Raw genomic sequence first — 15,733 nt, 5'->3', positions numbered from 1 at the left:
ATCCGCAAAGGGGAGTAGAATGAATAAAGCAGAATGTAAACAGGACATTCTTTAGTAACACAGCAAATGGAAATGCATTTCCCATCCTGCAGTCATCTAGTTAAGTGATGCATTGCATGCCAGTGCAACACAAAACACTTTCAAAATACTTTGGCTGTCTCTTGCTCTTTTATTCAGCCTGTGTGTTTTTTGAAATATTATCTAGCAGTAATAGAGTGAAGCGGCAGAACTGTGAAATAAAAAAAAACAAACATACTTCACTATTCTGTGGGTTTTGAGCAGCTAATGTGCACTCATTTGGGTGGCACTGCCGCCAACTGCAGCATTAGTCCCCATCTGGGGACTTGTGTTTTGGTGAAAGTGCTTCTCCATTTGTGAGACTCTTCAGTTCTGGGCATCCTCCCCAAGCCCATAACTCAACGTCCCTCTATCACTCCCATGCGACTGGCTGTCATAATCATCAGCATTATGCTACCTCAATGGGCCTGATTTACAAGTCTGGACATGGCACCAGCTCTGCGCCAAGGGGTAAACATGAGGCTGTTTGCTGCCGCCAAGCCTATTTCTCCCTACTGCATTTAATGGGGAGGAGAGACCGACATTCATAACAGAAAAGTAGCTTTTTAGATCTATGATTTTTTTTTTTTACATGACTGCAAATAAACCCTTAAAAAGGTCTTAAAATTACATATAAACGAATGCCTGCATTTATTAGTCCAAACATTTTTGATTAGGAGTAGTTTAAAATGATGTGTGCCTGAGGTTTTTCTTTAATGCAAGGCCCCTCTGAGAGTTACTGATATTTTCTTTGGACCCTCCCCTTCTAACACCCTCCCCACAACGTGTCAAAAGGATTATGGGTTATGTAGCTTTCCATTTTGCTGAATGAAGGGTGGTCAGAATTTTTCCAGCCAGACCGTAGGAGGGTCTTTTGTTTTTCCACCTCATATTTATATTTAATTCCTGCCTTTCCTTGCAGAAACACCAATCTTGTCTCTGTTGCCCATTATGATCAACTGGTTGCCGAAAGTGCCAGTACATCCGTTTTGTGAGACACAAGATCTTCATGCATATAAGTGATTAAACACTCACATGTGCCATAATAAGTCAGGCAAAAATATCATTCAAAATCAGCATGGGATGTTGGACCCAGCTGACAGTTAGAAATAATGGAGTGACTCACTTCTTTGTTTTGTTGTGTTTTCCACAAGTGTGCCATTTTATAATTACATTTTCAATGAGCAATTAAGCCTTTGTGAAAATTAATTATTAAGATATGGTTTAAACACCACAGAAAATTATTTGCATTTTTTTCCTCTGTTGGTTAATCATGAATGAGTTGAAGCAATTTGATATTTTTTTTGTTATTCCGACAAACTCAGAATCGCTTTACTTAAAAAGAAGACAAAGAAGAAATAAAATCAGACATAATTTTCTCTCTAAATTTATAAAATGACTTTTTCTCAAACAGGAAGTACCCATATATTTGGTCGAAATTTAAAAAAATAATATGCAGCTTCTGATACTATGAAATTCTATGAAACTATATTGTATTCTGTCTGCATATGCAGCGACTCGACGGTCTCACATTGGTTCAGATATTGAAATATAGCGTCTTTCATGGAGTAATGATACGTCTCATAATATGTCTTTGGACTTTGATCATGCTTTTTTTTCACCTTGAGGCAGCACCTGGCCCTTCCCTTAACCCTCTCACTCATTCCATAATATTATATTAGCCCATATTCATCCACATATTGCGCCTGCTAAGTGATAGGCCACATAAATCAATTTTTATATATACACACACAATAACTGTTATATGCGGCTTCCAAACTGCCTGCTGATAGCTGCCATTTCTTATCACTCCCGTTGAATATGGCACCGTTATGAAGGCACTTTCGCTTGCCGTCCAAATGGAAGAGACTGAGAGAGAGGGAAGGCTTTTTTTTTTTTTGTTCAAATTACTTAAGCTGCCTACAAAGCTCTTTGTGAAGCTGCATGGTTCTGAAAATTCTCTAAAAAGAGAAGGGAGTCTTGTACAGTGGGGGAAAAGTCTTGATGACAGATAATCACCTTTATTCCTGTGGATTTTGCTCATTATGTTGTGTGCAGATACTGTGGTTCCTGTGTTCGTACACTATGTATTTATTTTTGCGCATAAAATAAACCCCTGATGGATATGATCAGGATGCATAAAAATTCCTGCAGCTTTCTCACGACTTCAGGGGAGGTAATAATATAAGTAAAGCAACATCCTGACTCTTGTTGCATTCACTCTGTTACAGGGCACATGAATAGACTCCATCCCTCCCTGTTTCTTTATGTTTCTGCCTCTCAAGAAATAGTGAGCATAATTCTGCCATCTGCGGTATTAATTTGAAACGCCTAATACATGAGCTAATCAAGCATGTTTATTTTCCCTTCTTGTTGAGTTGTGGGCTTTAACATTAGTGAGGAAATGTGTATCCCGTAGTTAATGAACGAAGCTGAAATGAGCCCTCATAACTGTGAAGTGAAATCACTGAAAACACAAAGCCCATATCCTCCATCTCTTTCGCTCATAAGGCTCCAGCGAGGGAGCATTTGATTTCCCTCCAAATGGCATCAAGTATAGGTGTTATGCTAGTAGGCAGGGCCCATCGGCGGACAGTGTGATGTCGTGAGACCGTTTGATAGACAACGGCACAGCAGGAGAAAGAGGAGAGGAAGTGGGATTCAGGACTACACAGCCAAGAGACACTTTCTCTTTCACTCTCTTGCTCCCCAACTGCTCCCAGTGCCAGAGACATGGGCCGCTGCACAGACAGATGGCGAGGAGGTGTGTGTGCGTGTGACGCAGGGAGTGTGTGTGTGCACGCGAGCGGTGGGTGGTGACGCCATTCGGCTTTGTGCAAGTGCAAGAGATGGAGTGCGGGAGATATAAGGGGAGAAAATGAAGGAGGGAAAAGCACTGCAGAGGTGTGTGTGCGTGTGTGTGTGTGTGTGTGTGTGAGCGGTGACTTTCTCATGCAGGCATTAATCCACATGCTCTTTTTTTTATATTCCACATCCAGATAGCTTGTGTACTTCATTACAGCAGCAATAAAAGTTCATTTGCGCTGTCACTTTGCGCTCGCCTGTCATACTGCGCAGGGTAAGGGACCTCTCCTGATGACGAGAGGCACACCTACTGGAAGGAAGAGCTGTGGGTGTGAGGAGAGGAGGGTGTGGGTGGAAAGATTCTGTATTGATAGACTGCCATCTACTGGATTTTACTATAATTTCAATACATACTGTTTTATTATCATGACTCCTTTTGCATACAGTTTACGCAAACATGTATTTCCCTTTAATGATTGTGATTAACTGTAATGATGCCAGCTGTACGCACACATCCAACCCTCTATAGACAGAAAGCAACAGCTAATTTATTCTGATTGTTTGTTTTACATTTTTCCTTTCCTCAATTTATTCTTTAGAAGATAGGTTTTGCTTCTCACCTGCAGAGCTAAAATGAGCATATTCTTTTAGCATATGTTTAAGAAATTCACCTTAACATCAAGACACTACCAATTAAAGAGACGTATTGTATATATTCTTCGATAATGTCAAGTAAAAAGGCGATAACAAGTCTCTCAGTTTGGTGTAAAGCCAACCAAAAGGCTTAATATTTATTGAACGTTTGCATGTAAATCTATGAGGCTACAGCAAATCAAATGGAAGCCAGTCACTTTAATAATGGGAGGTAAATATCACCCTTCAGATGGAGTCACTTGGAGGACAAACGGTGATGCACAGCACCATCTTGTGGTTGTATTTCACTGGATAAAGGTTGCTATAACACTTATTATTTGACTGAAAAATAGCCATATATATATTTGATGATTACATTTAGGCAAAAATAGCCTTCTGCTAAAAGTTTGAAGCTAAAGGGGATGCAAATGAACATTTCTCTTTCATTCCTTTAGGGGCTTGTAATCGGATTAAGCATGCCAAGGTTTTAATTGAATGGATCATAACACTTGCTTTTGCCATGTGGACATTTAACCATAGATGCTTGCACTATGATATGGAATAAGGAGGAATGCAATTAATCATGACTATAAGCAGCCAGTTTTTCTGTTTATATTATTATTTATATGTGTGCTTGAGAGAGAGAGATCTTTTAATGCATTTCAAAAGGCACCACAACCATTACCTGTCACGTGACTAATGAGCAGCCGGCATGCAGTTAACGGTCATGAAATATGCACCAGACTTAAATACCTCATCCATAGTGCCTTGAGATAAATCCGCGCATTTCATTAAACACACACAGCAGCTCGGCTCGGGCTGCAGAATTATTCCTCCTTTGCAGGGGAAAAAAAGTGAATTTTCTATGCTTGTTTCCTAATAATCGCAATTCCAGTGTAAGGGAAGAGAATTAGCACTTTTATTGCGACAAATTAGGGAAGAGTATAAATTTGGACCTCCAACACACATTCTCTGATTTGAACTTGCTGATTCACACAGCACACAGTGTAGTATGCACTGCATTTAAGGAAGTAATTTAGAGGTTATCATAAGTTGTCTCTAATCATTTAATATTGTCCTTTTTTTTGTATTTCCTGATCTACTATGGCCAGTACTTCAATCTCTAATCCCGTCTGTTTGTGGCTTAGTGAAGATTCACCCTGGGAAACCGCTAGCTGCTATCTGACATGAAACAGATTTGATCCATTTTCCAGAGCGTATCTGTCTTTTTCAGACAGGCTGTTTTCAAAAGAAATATGTCAGCAGTCTGGGGGATTATGCTTTTTTTTTTTTTTTGCTAATCACCAAAAGACCCAACCTGCCCGACATTTCTTTGGTACGACAATGCAGTGCGCCGAGCAAAAGTCCTTTTCCCATTTAGATGCTTATTTTGATCTTCTTTTATTCTCATTGTGTTGGTACAATCAGATGTATTAACCATTAACTCCGCGCTCCACTGAGTTACATGATTATCTTGTGCAAATGAAAAGTGATTTAGCGGGAAAAAAGCAGAAGATGGACTAATTTCACAACCTTGTTCTATTGATGTCGAGCGAATAGACTCATCATCATTCATCCAGATTTGCTCCTCCAAGAGTGAGCACGAGGAGTTGGCACAGTTTACTCTTTTGGGGGATAAACTATCTATCAAAGCATCCTGGAGGTGAATATTCGGGTAAACATTTTCCCTCTCAGTCCTGCCTCCCTGACAGCACTTCCACACAGAGAACACACGGTGCTTCATGTGCTCATGGAGGAAATGTGAAAAATTAGATTGTATACTGTATGCATCTTTGGAGGGCTGTTTTTTTGCCCTGACATAGGCCTCACAGGCAATTCCTACTATTTTATTTTATTTTATTTTTTTTTTTGCTTACCGGCTGATGTTGAGAGCACTCAAGTGTAAGCACACAACATGTGGGATGAGCGTGATGGATTCCAAGTATCGTTGGTAGTTATTTGTGGCGTGCCTATAACCACAATTCCCCAGCCACAGCTTATTGCAGGGTGAAGCTGAGCGAGATATACTCCGCGGCTGGCATAAAGCCACTGGACTTTGTAATAATTCATCGGCCAAAAAGCCCTCCATGTACTCACCGTGCAATATTTATACCCCGCTGAATGTATTTTCTCAGCTACATCATCACACAGGCCCAGGGCAGGGATTTTCTCCACTGAGAACAGGCTTTAGTATTTCAGACCTTAGTTAAATCTGGGAAACAATCCTCTGAATTTGTCCCATGATCACATTCTGTCTGCTTAGAATGATGTATGTGGCTCTGGTGCCAATGCCTATTTTTAGACTTTTTTATATTCCATATGGTTTTTGATGGCTAAATCTAATCCCATGTCTACATTTTCAGATATCTAGTGTATTTACCTGGCAGTAAAACTAAATTATGATAAGCTTATTTTAATAATGCTGACAACAGTCATTTGGGGACTTCTTCTTAGCGATTGTTTACCCAAAGATGGACACTAAACTCTTGTGCCTGTCCCTGTATTAGCTTGTCCTCATATTCCCTCTAACAATACGCAGTACCCCATCCAATCCAGTAAACTCTCACTGGAGTTTCTGTCTCTTGTTTGCCTGGGTTTGTTGATTAGCCCTTTCTTTGTCTTTTTCTGTTTCCCTTTTTGTGTGTTGCTTCATTATAAATGTATTTTCTCCTCCCTCGGAGGGGCTTCACACAAAATGTAAATGCTTCAAAATATGGTTTAAAAACATTTTCCAAAGCGGAGGAGTTTTAATGGACAGACGAAGAATAAAAAAAAATCAAATCAACACATTCTCGCTAATGATGGTGCTCTCTTAAACATGCAAGCTATTCATTTGAGCGCAAATGTGTAATGCTGTCATGTTTTGTTAGGTAATCATAAAGCACTAAAACCTTGATTAATAGAACTTTCATTTTTTATTTTCTTTTCGTTATGTGATAAAGTTCTTCTTATCAGTATTAAATATGTTTTGTGTGTGAATCCAAACCAATTAGGAATCCACAGTCATCCTTCAGTAATACCAGAAATGAAAGCTAAAGGCTTCAATCTATGATTCTGTTTTTCAAAGTTTTACAAAAGTGGTAAAAAATTTAGTCAGTGTCATTTTTTATTTATGTTTATATCTATATTTATTGAGGTCAGAACTAAAATTAAATGCAGTGGGTTTTTCTATTAGATGCCCCCCTAATATTTATGTGCTCTGTAATATCCATTGATGACATTCAGCCACAGTGCCGATGACACACAACTTTCTACTCCATTTGTCCTTTGTACTTCGTACTTCCTGTACTTCCTAGCTTCAAATAGTGTCAAATGTTTCATTGTATTTCAAGGCAATAGTCAAGTCAAGTCAAATAATGAGTGAAATGCAACAGGGACTTAATGTTGTGTCTCAATTTGCGTTTTTCATACTTCCTTTTCCTGTTTGAAATGCATAAGTCTGTTCACACCGACAAGTATGGCAAAATGTAATGCACTATGAACCCAGATGGTGGCCTCATGACAGTCAAAAAGCTTGGTGTGGGACACTGGACATCCTAACTCTTAATGGTCGCCATTTTGACTAACTAGCAGACAGGGATCAGGCCCCTAGGAAGTGTGCCAGGCTTTGAAGACAGTTTTTTGGTGGCTAAACTGCCATTGGGCCCAAAATACATTTTTCCCATAGATAAACATCAGGAGAGAGATGTCTGTGATCAATGGGAAATGTTTTGATAATCAAAACCCCTGCAAAATGATTGGTTTCTCTGTCAGGGTTTGATGCATTCAGGTTGATGACATTTGGAAAGTCTCAAAGAGCCTTACTATTAAATTATGGTTTCCCCATTCAAGTTAGTGGAGGGCTAAACTGGATGTAGCTGGCTAGACCGGGGAACTCTCTAGTGCCCTTGCTCTTTGGGCCCAGTGATGTGGAAGCAGCGCCAATCTTCTGGGTAACTTTATGCGCAGCAGTTGAACAGTTTTGGCTTTATGTACCACTGAGCAACTTTCATTGGAATGAATGGGGTCCCATCTCCGACCTTGCATCCAGGTCTTTTCATATATCCATAAAGGGGACAGACTACGAAACGTGTGAAAATGGCAGCATAGGAAGCTGCAGTATTTGCAGTTACTCTGGTGAGCAAGCAAATAAACCGGCAGATATTTTGGTGATCAACAATTGCGGTAAAATGTTGGCAGTAATGCGCCGTCTGGTGGCAACTTGGCATTTAAAAGAATATACGGTCAAATATTGCAATTGTCATTTGCATTGAAACAACACTACCATGTCAAAATTCATACACTGTGCAAGTAAGTAGTGAACAACATGAAAGTGTACAGTATTATCCAAATTTAGCCACAGCGTTAGTCCCAAAATGCTAGCTCTTTACCCACACATAGACAAAAGTGGTTTGAACTCTGGACCTTTAATGTTGACACTTCGAATTGGAGTTGATTATAAGAAACCTCTACACATTCTTCAATTAAAATACATCCTCATGTCATTCATAAAAATGGAAATTGTCTTTTTCGTACCATTCACAAAATCAATAGCTCCAACTTTTTAAAGGCAAAGACTTTGATTTGGTTCAAAAAAGAGGCCCTGGTACATCACTGTCAATGAAAATGCTGTTCCAATTTATTCTGAAAGCTGCTTTTCTCATATTAGAAGCTTAAAGTGTAGAGAAAAATGCTCCTGCTTATTTTGCAATTAAGCTCTTTTTTTCCTCAAGAGTTAATGAGATTAAGTCATAACCAAATTAGCTACCACACATGCTAAGTTTACTATGGAAAACCTTGTGTGAGAAAAACAGCATCCTTATCGACTGTGTGGTGTACTAGAAAAAAAGAAAACATGTTCAACTCACCAAGAAATGAGGCTCCTCTGTTGGGTTCATGCAGGTGCCAACATGCTGCCCGCTGCTGCAGTTTTACCTCGCCGACTCACCACTGAAAAGATTGCTCCCTTTGCCCCCACCTAGGAGATGAGAAAAAGTCAGTGGGATAAGGTTTTTATCTCAAATAATTGAACAGAAAATCTGACACAAACCTTGCCTTTTTTTTTTTTAAGAAAACAAACTGGAAAGATTGAAATAAAGCCAAATGAGCTTCTACTATTCTGTCGATAACAGCAGCAAAATCAACTAGCATCAACCCACTGCTCGCCCGAGAGGCTTAGTCCGTCATTTGAAAGCAAAAGAAAATCAGTGGATGAACTGCATTTCTAATATTAGCATGTTATTCATGGCCTATTTTCAACAATGCCCTTATTTATTTACTGTTGCAGAGAGTGGGCAAAATTACACTTATGGGAGGAAGCACAAACAAATATGTCAGATTTGATATGTTCATTTCATCAGTCTTTTCACAGTGGTGCATTGTGTCTCTCCAGCAACCAGCTTTCATGTTTTTTTTTTTTTTTCACCAACTCTTTTGATATTGCGCACAATATGAGAAAAATACACCTGAGGGTGAATATAAGAAGACCAGATCTCTAAAATGAAAATCATAAAGCTGATCACTAGCACACTTCAGCCTCGCTCCATTTTCATACTTCTGTCATTCTGCAGATTCGACTGTAATTCCAGAGAAGCTACTTTAGTTGTATGAATTCAGTGAAGTCTGAGCATGCAAATGACCAGTACTATCTCTGTTTCACTTGTGCAGACCTGTGTTTGCAATACAAAATAATGAAATATTGCATTGGCACCCTCAGGTGAAATCCAAGTTCAAAATAATCATCCAAGGTCAATCTAAAAGACTCCACTTTGCATCTCAGTGGCATCCCCTTAGTGTTATTAAGAAAATATCCTGAGCGTTTCCCAACTCATGAGGCTGTATTTGCATAGAATTAACCTCTCAAAAGACATATTAAAGACAGGCCTTAAATCTGACGTGCCTTTGGAATAGCTTATGTGCATTTGCATAACGTTTGCCTCCTGCGCAGGTGATAAAGCAGTATTAAGCCTGGATTACAGTATTTGATTTAGTGTGTGTGTGCGCACGTCTGTGTGAGTGTGTGCACAATGAATATATACTTTATACTGTGTACCTGAATATGTGCAAACTGGAATCTGTTTTAGCTGTTTTGGCATGCCTTCCTATCGCCAGCAGGGCCAAAGAGAACAGTGTGCTATGCCTGACTGCCATGTTACTCATGTGACCTCATGAAAGTACAAGTCCCTTCAAGCGGTATAATAAATCATCGCAGCCGGGGACGGCCCCCAACACATGCTTAGGTGCACACACACGCATACACACACCTTTTTGTTAGCCGTAATACAATATATCAAATTTAAGAAGTATGGAGACGCAGTCATATCAGGCACCCTGACCCTTGGAGGTGGCAGGATGGACCAGTAGTCAGTTAGGTCAGACCACACATCACAATGGAAGGCCTCTCTCTTGACCCAATGGATGGCCGTACCCATTAAAGTATCCTTGAACGTGATAATTAACCCCTGACCTACTTCCAAGAGAGCTCTTACCTCTATGCCTTAAACAGAAGAGATTACATGGAAATGTGTTCCTGAGGATTGATTAAAAATATATACTGTGCTTTAACAATATTTGCCATCTTCACATTAATGGAACAGTGTGTAAGCTTAAGGGGGATTAAATGGCATCTAGAGGTGAAGATTAAAAACTGCCACAAGGGCTGGGCGATATAACAACTATGTGTGATATAACGATATATTTTCAAGCAAGATATAAATTTAGACAGCACCGTTTATATTGATATAGAGTCAAGTTACGTTACATGAAGCATACCAGTGTGCACTCTTCACACAGCTCTGCCCCACTCACTCACTCACTCACTCATAAGTTCTCCAGCAACACCTTTTTGAGCCATAACCTGACGTGCACCTCTACTGAAATGTAACTACACATCATGGCAAAACAGTCCTCCAGTCTATTTTTGTAAGGTGAAACTAGGGATGTCCCAACTCAGCTTTTTCACTTCCGATCCGATACCGATATTACAGCCTTGAGTTTTGGCCGATACCGATCCGATCCGATCCAAGCGCGTATTATACATATTCACTTATTTTGTTGTCAGTCATGTTAGAAAAGGTTTGATCAAGCGATATTACTCTAACAAGAACAACTACTTAATCGGGTTAGTTAGAATGATCCACAACAGTTGGTATGAGAAACTGACCTGTTTATTGTTAACAGGGTTAAATAAACAAACTTTAAACGTGAACATTAACATTGAATAAAAAATATAGCTGGTTTGCTTTGGCTGCTTTGGCCCCTTAATAAATAGAAAATAAATCAACACAAGAAATCTTTAAAATGTCTAACATTGAAATTAAAATAGCAGCAAGACTCCACACACTTGTGCTTTGGTCCCCCAATAAATAAAAAATAGATTAACACCACAAGACATTGTTGACATTTAACAAACAATGCAGCCTTTCCTTTTCAGTTATTTTAGTAGTGTCAGTGCCAGCCTGGTGCTGCTGTTTCCTGGGACCAACAGAGGGGACAAAAAACCACACACAATATTGTACAACTGTTTAAACAAGCAATAGTCCACCCATGGCTCCAATTTCACTAATTGTGCCCAAAACAATGCCATCAGTGCTTTTTACTTAAACAGTAAGAGTGTAAACCAAATAAAAATAACACTCTCAAAAAACCAGAGCAGAAAACAAATAGTCAGTTAACTAAATTGACCACTACTCTTCCTACCCTTGCCTCCATGTGTGTCTGCATGCTGGCTTGCTGGATTGATAGTAAGTGCTGGAGCGGATCACTGGAATGGACTGCTTGACTCGAGGATCGCTGGACTGGCCGAAAAACCTGGATCGGATTCTATGAAAAACTGGATCGGAGTTCTGGGATAGGCATTTTTCCATGCAGTCCGATCCGATGCTGATGCACGTTTTTTGCTAATATCGGCGGCCGATTCGGATCGGGACATCCCTAGCTGAAACCATTTCCCTCAGTGGATATAAAGCTTTTATTTACGTTTATTTCACAGATAAGAAACAATAAATTGTGAAGACAATAAAGCCTCCACAAAATAGCATTTTAAGTCTTGTGTGTGATTTATCCTGGCTTCATATGAGCAGAGGAAATCTCCACTATTCGCTAGGCTAATTTAAACAGTGTAAAGTGTCATAGGCTTGTGCTAATAACGTTATCATGTTATATGTGTTTGGAAAACATGTTTAGCATAAGACAGTTTTTTTGTCATTAAACCTTGTGAGCTGTAATGGAGCCGAATTTTGCAACATTACTTTTTTAAAATGCCGCTGTTGTCCCTGGCTTTATATGAGTAGAGGAGAAGTTCGCTAGCCACTAGGCTAATTTATACAATGTAAAATGCCATAGGCTTGTGCTAAAAACATTAGCATGTTGTATTTGTGGGGAACATGTGTCCAGATAGAGACAAGTGCTTTGTCTGTGAATGCTTGTGAGTTGTAAAGCTGATTTGTGTACTTGTGTTTGAAATTGTCACTATTAAGCCATATTTAATGTGTGTTTTGAATCAACTAAACTTTACAGCACTTGCTGACTGGTGTTTTGGAGGTGTAGGCTTACTGTTATGCAGCTGCATACTTTCAAACATGGGAATAAAATCCCTGTCTTTGCATTTTATTTTGATCACAGTCTGTTTTTATAAAACTGCTTGTTACATCTCAAATGTGACTTTGACTTGCAACCGAAAACATGTCGCCCGTTTCATAGAAAATACCCAGATCGTACATCGCCAGTCAGCCTGTAAATACCAAGATATGAATTTTTGTCCATATTGCCCAATGGTAACTGCAACCAGCTGAAACTTCTCCTGGTGAGAATTTCTTTAGTGTTTTTTGTTCAGGAGGTTTTTACTGGAAGCCGAATTATCCGCAGAGTTTTCCTTATCTCCAAAACAAATGGCCCAGGTGACTTAAAGCGGTAAAAACACTGAATAAAGCAGTTTCAGTTACAAATCAGTGTTTCTCCTACACTGTTTGGCACGATGTAGACAGGCAGCTCACCCAGCACCGTCTCATCTATTTTCTCTGATAACTTAATGCGTGCTCACCTTATTTCTGATCTACATGTTCAAGAGGTTTTTACTGGGAGCCGAATTATCCGCAGAGATCTCCTGCTCTCAAAAATAATTGGACCAGGTGATTAAAACAAGTAAAAACACTGAATAAAGCAGTTTCATGTTACAAATCAGTGTTTTTATAATGCTGTTTGGCATGTCAGAGACAGTCCTCTAGCCTAGCACCTGCTAATGTATGCTCACCTTTTTTTCTCTGATAACTTAAGATTCAGACATTCAGGGGATTTTCACCAAGAGCAGAATTATCCACAAAGTTATGGTATAAGGCCAATGTAAAAACACATACGGCCCTATCTGGAGGCAGTGTTTGGTTTGTCTGTTATGGGCTACTGTAGAGACATGGCGATCTCTGTATACAAGACCTCACTCCCTATGTAGATATCAGCGGCTCATTCTAAGTTAACAAAATCACAATGAATCTTATTTTCAGGTGATTATAAACTAAAAAAACATGCTCATCTTATTATATTAGGTTTCTGCCAGTGTATCCCTCTAAATGCGTCACACTGGACCTTCAAAAGACATAATTCAGCCCAGTAGTCATGCACTGTTGTGTGCAGCACCTCAGCTTTTTCCCAATTATGGATGGCCTTCGCTGTAAAAAGATAGCATTTTTCACCGTTAGCAGGTCACTTCTCATTTATTGTAAGCACTTTTAGAAAGTAGACTTTGGAAAGTTTTTTGGCTGCTGGACTCATTGCTATTCTGAACGAGGTCACCTGCGACTGCTGCGAATTCTGCTTTATATAACACAACTCCATCTGACAGGTGTAGGGCACCTACGTACCCACCGCTCTTTGTGAAATGTGCTACAGTGTCATTTAACAAGTGTCTTTAAGACTTTCTCTCTGAGAAGAAACAACAGATTCAATTTAAATTTAATGCCTTAATGGTTGTTGAACAGGACATTCAAATGGCCTCCAACAGACTATGCAATGCTGACAATTTTGCCGCTGTCATTTACAATACTTCAGGCACAAAGTTAGTCTAACTCACTTGTCTGTACTTAACTGTTTTTGTCTAGCCTTTCCACTGAAGCTGCATTTGTTGCTGTCATCTTTAATTCAAATCACTTTGCCACCTGAGCTTCCGACAAATTTTCGCAAGTGTTCACAGTAATTGCCACGGGGGACAGAGGGCATCATATGTGTGAAATGCTCTGAGTGAAAAGCAGCGTTTGCCTCGTAGCGTTGACACTCACCTATTTAACACACTGGGGAATATACTTGACGCTGCTGGTAAAAATAAGACATAAAAGCGAAGGGCTGTGTCCCAGTAACAAGACACAGGGTTGGAACAGCTTTGCTATATAATTTGATCTCAAAATAGAACGCCGCAGAACTTTCCTTGCAGGTGCATTAGATAAGTTCACTGGGAATCCTATGGACATGTAGAGGAATGTTCTGGTGTGTGGGGCCTACGGGAAAGTAACTCACAGCAACACAAACGCTCCAATTACAGCTGCACCCGCAAGTCCTTTGGGGGAAACCACAGCACTAGTCATTGATCTGAAAAACAGTGCTGTGATAGAGGGTAACTCCTCTCTGGTTCCAAAGGACGTGAACTGTACTGCTAATGATCCCAACTTAAACATCATTATGATAAAAATAATAACGAGGAGGAGTCATTTATTTTTAATGTGAGACTGATTTTTTGCAGTATGGTTGAGCATTTGTAGTCATATGTACATGTGAGTGCAGTAGAAAATGCCACTTTGCGTGTGACAATACAGTAGCGGGCATTTTAGAGATGATATTATTTTCGATAGATGATTCTGGAGATTCAGCGTGTTTAGATTAAGGTCACCTACTATGACTTTATTTTGTCAGGGAGCCTCCTCTTGTCGTCTCTATGTGCTTGCAAGTGTGCTTAGGCTTCCACAATGTGCTAAAAGCACCTGTCAGTCCTCCAAAAGCTGCGAGAAGTGCGAATGGCTGCATCGTCCACGCAGTCTTAATGTGCAAACAGATCTCTTGTAAAAACAGTCGAGCAGCAGCAGTAGAGATTTCTGTACTCCAGAGGGCACCATTAGCATGCTTTATGTGTGTCACTGTGCTTTGCAGAGCAATACCAGTGATATTTCAGGCAATTGAGCATCAGTCCAGTACAGTAGCCAAACAATGTGTCTGTGAGAGAAATGCTGTGCCTGTTTTTTTAATGTGATTACAACAGGACAATCCTCAGTGTACCACTGTAGACACAGCTGTTCTATAATTTATAAAACATCTACCCTGTTTCATAAAAGGAAATCAAACCTAACTTGTTTGCCAAGCTTGACTATTATTTCATATCAAATAATAAAAAGTCAGGCAGTCAGGAAACCAATTTACCGTGCCTGAACAATAGATCATTTCATACATTCATCTATACCCATCTATACTAACAACATTTAGTTGTTTGACCTTTGATTTGATTTCTGTGGGTTGACATTATTGTCCTGTTGATTTTTTTCGTGGCTGCTTTGACATTTGAACATTGAAAAGAGGATTTGGTCACAGGTGATTGTCATAGACAGAGTGCTTTGTTCAATAATACAGTTTCAAGGAGGGAGGATCTTACCTGTTTGGAATAATGATTTGCGATTGCTGCCTCGGACCAGAGTGATGAAAGAAGAGAACTCCTCAGAATCTCCCTGGAGGGGTAAGAGAAAGAGAGGTCAGTGTGAGTCATGCTTTAGTGTATTGTATCATTGTCCATTTACAACTGAACACTTGGATCATTGTGCCGTAGACTCGCACACACAATCACATGTTGAGACGTATGGAGACATGCATACTCCAACATACCCTGTAGCCACTACGCATTGCTGTGTTATCAGCATAGTCCCATTAGGTTTTGTAAACATGCTTCATGTACTTTGAGGAGGTGATTTTCCGTTGTGCATAATAAGAGCTGCTAAAAATAGACTCCTGCATGAACACTGACAGTGTCTCTACCACATACTGGAGACAGGATAGCAGGATGTTTGGATATGTCTGCTTGTAAGTAATAATTTCTGACAGTGACTCTCTTTCATGCGCCCTTAGTTGTGTGCAAGAAAGCATGAATATGCGCCTGACGTACACACACACACACACACACACACACACACACACACACACACACACACACACACAGATGCACATACACGCCCAGTGATAACCATACAGCGCACATACATGGGACCTTAATTGATTTTGTCAACGGCTTGGT

General features: G+C 39.8%; 1 protein-coding gene across 46 annotated transcripts in view; it reads right to left on the bottom strand.

Annotated features, from left to right (window-relative positions):
* ptprda (protein tyrosine phosphatase receptor type Da) overlaps nt 1-15,733 on the bottom strand; it is a 428,165-nt gene that overhangs the window by 230,228 nt on the left and 182,204 nt on the right. For all 46 annotated transcript variants that reach the window (XM_033651569.2, XM_078164079.1, XM_078164087.1 and 43 more), the window contains exons 5-6: nt 15,101-15,173; nt 8,343-8,452 (exon numbers count right to left, since the gene is read on the bottom strand). The gene's annotated coding sequence lies outside the window, so the exon portion shown is untranslated. The remainder of the gene's footprint in view (nt 1-8,342; nt 8,453-15,100; nt 15,174-15,733) is intronic.

This window comes from Epinephelus lanceolatus, chromosome 22 (assembly GCF_041903045.1).
Source record: "Epinephelus lanceolatus isolate andai-2023 chromosome 22, ASM4190304v1, whole genome shotgun sequence".
NCBI lineage: Eukaryota > Metazoa > Chordata > Actinopteri > Perciformes > Serranidae > Epinephelus > Epinephelus lanceolatus.
Note: the sequence above shows the minus strand (reverse complement) of the source record. Positions and strands in the feature narration are given on the sequence as shown.